This window comes from Petaurus breviceps, unplaced genomic scaffold (genome assembly GCF_028583685.1).
Source record: "Petaurus breviceps papuanus isolate PSGF00001 unplaced genomic scaffold, PetGlider_PUasm1.0 221, whole genome shotgun sequence".
Classification (NCBI taxonomy): Eukaryota; Metazoa; Chordata; class Mammalia; order Diprotodontia; family Petauridae; genus Petaurus; species Petaurus breviceps.
The window spans coordinates 430679-435216 of record NW_027185877.1 but is presented as its reverse complement, the minus strand read 5'-3'; the positions used below and the strand labels follow the sequence as shown (position 1 = coordinate 435216).

General features: G+C 36.3%; 1 pseudogene; it reads left to right on the top strand.

Annotated features, from left to right (window-relative positions):
- The first annotated feature begins 2992 nt into the window (after positions 1–2992).
- Positions 2993–3693, top strand: LOC138166321 (origin recognition complex subunit 6 pseudogene; annotated as a pseudogene).
- Positions 3694–4538: the final 845 nt, after the last annotated feature.

Genomic DNA, 4538 nt, shown 5'->3' with positions numbered 1-4538 from the left:
AAATATAGTCAGTCTTTCACAATATATCTGCTAAGGAAGTGTTTTACATAGGTACACATGTGCAACCTATTTTGAATTACTTATCTTCCCAGTAAGTGTGAGTGACAAGGGAGGTAGGGAAAGAAGCTCAAATTCAAAGGTTTAAAATCAAATATTTAAAATACATTATTATTATTATTATTTTATATGTAACTGGGGAATAAGATATACAGGCACTGGAGCATAGAGATCCATCATGCTTTACTGGAATGTTGGAGGGGTGATGGGGGAAGATATAGGAGAGAGCAGATTGGGGGAGGGGATATTCAGTGGGATTGCTGTTTTGGGGTTGTAGTTAGGGGAAAATGGGGAGAAAATTTGTAACTCAAAATCTTGTGGAAATGATGTAAACTAAAAAAAAAAAAAATATAAAAAAAAGAATTGTGACCTAGAGCACTTTACCAAAGACCCCCCTCCATTTAGATCAATATCAATATTATTATTCAATGGTATTCATGTTTATCTTGCAAAACAATTTGGGACCCACTTACTTGTAATGTCATCTAGTCTACACATATCCATATTGCCAATTAAGATAGCATTTGAGTTTTTGTCAAATATTTTATAGAAATCCAAACAAACCATGTCCATATTTCCCAGCTCTACCAATCTAGATCAGGAAAAATAAAGGGTGGGGGGCGAGTGGGAATCCTCAGGGTGAAAAAAACAAACAACAAAAAACCTCTTTACTGAAAGGGTTTAATTTCTTCCAGGTCATAGGCAAAGCATCAGATATGTTTTCCAAAAATGGGTTGTAGTGACTTGAAAATACATGTACACACTGATGCATTTTTGAAGGGTGTAACTCCCTTTACAAACAATATTGTACACAAATGGACATCTAGACTCACATAAGCAAAAATAAAATTAATGTATTCCTAAAGCTTTTTATATCTAAGCCCAAAGGCAAATCTTACCCATGTATTGATGTTAAGGGGAATTCTTCATTAGGTTTCCTTTTTTTTTCTAATATATTATCTTTTAAGGAACTATATTAATTCTATTTTAAACTTGTTGGTTATTGTTGAGCATAATAGGACAAGGAATTAACTGATACATAAGGAACAAGTAGACTTGATTCTATTCTATTTGATAGGGGAATAATATATTACAACTTTTGTTTTTAAATAAAGAAGCTTGTCTCTGATGATCCCTTGCCCCCAATTTTTCTGGAAATTTGACCTAGTCTTCACTAAAAAGTAACATCCCATGACCAAAGACAACTGTAAAGCCAAGCACATGCAGCTTTCCAGAGGACTGCTGCTGTGAACAGCTTTAAGGTTCTGATTACATAGTATAGTGAACTCTAATTATTTAGCAGCAAATTAAAGCACAACATTCACAGAAACCAAAGTACAGCATTCACAATATTATAACATAAAAAGTTATCACTGAAATGACCACATAGTTTTCACCAAAGTGGCCACATAGTTATAAACAAAAGATATCACTCAATAAGTCCTTAACTCAATCATACTTAAGGAGTAAGCATCCTTAAGGGACACAAAATACAAAGGTCAAAGGTCTCCACCCTTAGATAACAGTAAAGCATGATCTTCTCAGTCAACAGTAAGTACCCAAGAAGAGGTCTTTTCATCTTGACTCAAGGCTGGCTCTCAGATTCCATGGTTCCTCTTCTATGGTTCCAGACCCTGCCTGAATCTATCCAATTGTCACCTGGATTCAAAGGTAGGCAGCTCTCAGCTCCTTGTCCAGTTCCTTGTCTAGTTCCCATTCCATATTGAAGCTCAGTGTCCAGTACACCTTAAGTCCTTCACAGTTTCTGTTTCTGGGAAGACAAAGCTTAAAAGAGCCAAAACAACATTCAGACATATTGCTGGAACCACCATCAATTCACTATCTGCCTGTGAAATCAATACAGACCCACATACAAGATCTGAGAACTAAACACCAATTGTCAGTACAATCCCAAATCCTCTTTCAGGGCTTCCAGTAAGGTTGCAGGACTTCTGTTCAAAATATCACAAACAAAAATCAACACAAACAGAACAGACAAACAGAGTGCCTGGCCACTACAAAGTTGCCCTTCTCAATTCTGCTCTCTCCCAGCTTGGGTTCTCCTTATATATGGTCATTAGCTCCTCCCTGTTCCACCCCTTCCTGTTGCATCATCAAATTCCTCCCACTGTGTGGTTCACAAGTTTTCTTAACAAACACTTTATATAATCATGGTCAAGGCTTAAAAGAAACTTGAACTGAAACAAGGTGCTAAGTAATTCTTTGCTTGTCATTACAACAGATCTCTGATATTCTCTAAAGCATATTCATTGATCAAGTCCTCTTTACTTTCAAATGGATTCTCTGATAATAGAGAAACTGGTAGGATTGCATGACAGTTGAGAGCAGGGAAAATAAGGATACAATGTTGTCAATAAAATGCCTATATTCACTGTATATGAAAATACATCTGGCCAAGATAAAGTAAAACAGTCGCCCATGGATACATTAGCTTCTACATCAAAGCTTATGAAGGATTTATATTCTATTTTATAGGTCTATTATTGTCACCTTTCAATTAAAACACAAATATAGCAGAAGTCACTTAGAGTGCAGTCTAGTCAGATTATTTTGAGGGCTCTTCTTCTGTTCTCTAGGCATTAATATTCTTGCACTCTATCTTTACTGAAGAAGTTAAGGCCTTGTCTATGCACAAGTAATTCAAAGACAATTTAGGAATGGCAAAGTAACATGGAGTAGTGGAGAGAATCATAGATTGGGGATAAGAAGCTCTAGAATTGAGTATTTTGATTCTTTATGTACCATCTGTGTGCCCTAATCATATCTCTAGACCAGTTTCTGCCTCTATAAAATGGCAGAATTGAATGAAGTGATCTCTTAGTTCTCCTGTATTTCCTACCATCTATAACTCTTTGAAGTTGTTACTTAGTGTAGGAGATCCCCATTATCTGTGCCATAGGCTCATTGAGCTTGAATGGGGATCACAGAACCAGCTCTCCTGATAAAAGTACCTTTGACTGTCTATATAGTTCACTGGATCATCTGCATATACACAGAAACAAGTAAAAGTCACATTTCCAGACCTTGCTGCCACTACTAGGAGGTGGCCTCTAGATAGAACTTATTTAGTTAAGCTTTCTAGTTTGAATAAGATGTATCAAAGCTGTCTTAAGTCTTTCAAGTGTTTGCTGGGCTGGAATTCAAATTTTGGAATAAAAGATTCAGCTGTATAGCTTAACCGTGAGGAGGCAGAAGCATACTACAGATGCATGAAGTCAGTCTTCCTGGGATACGGAAAGTAGATCTAGATTGTCCAAGCAACTTTTCACAACACTGTCTAAGCATCCAGAGTGATACAGTAAAAAGGAGGTTAAGACAAAATGGTAGCCACTTCTTTTATAAAGAAACTGTATTTGATTGGTTCTGTAAACAATTGGAAAAGTTTGAACAGCAAATTAAGAATCAAGAAATTCTGCTTCTCCACCAGCCATGACAGAAAGGTATAATTGAATCCCAGAAGGAAATAGAGGATGAAGCAGAGCCTCCTTGTAAATAATAGCAACGTGAAGATTTAAAATGGAAATATAAAGAGTGGAAAAGAAAAAAATAGAAAATATTACTAAAGTGCAAAAGAAGTTATTTCAATTTCCAGATGGTACTTGCCACCAACCATGACTCTTCTCTCCAATGAGCCTTGATGGGTTTATAGAAAATCACTGCCTTAATATGATTAGGGTTCTTTTTCCTGGATAGTACAAACATGTTATATAAAAGAAAAATCCTTTCACTCCCACTCTGCCTCCATATATTGATGAGGTTGCTGGAAGAAACCAGCATAGAAGTCATGTCTAAGACATTGGGAACCAGCTCCTGACCCTGGAAATAAGCTTGACACAATCCACCAGGGTATCATTTTATGTAGCTTCTGCTTGTTAGCCAAATGTGTGTACTCTCTTCTAAAGGAGCAGAAGGAAACTTGGTACCCTAATTTGATTGTATTTTAATAATTAAACATTAATTACTCATTTTAAAGCAATACAAATGAATTTCTCACCCTATTTTATGACTGCTTTTAATTGCTTTTGCAGATTTTTTTAGAATCATAGAATCTTAGTTTACAATGCTGTGACCTTAAGATAATAAATTACTGTGCATGCCCTCAGGCCATGCAATTCCAATGCTGCAGAATCTAGAAGAGGGGGTGGCAAGGGCATCTGGATCAAAGATTCTATGAACCCTAACAGGAAGTTCCCCAATATGATTAGAGCTCTGGGTTTTGGTTTGTTAGTTGAACATTCAAACCTGCAACACCGTCTCTCTGTTTTGGCTATGAGATTCAAGCTCAGGTATAGTGCAAAGAGCACTGGATTTGGATATCAGAGGACCTTGGTTCAAATTCAAACACTGCTGCCCATTATCTATCTGTATGACCTTGGACAAGTCACTCAATGTTCTAGGAATTCATTTCTTTTTTATATAAAATGAGAGCATTCATTTAAAAGTTATTTGAGGTTCTTTTT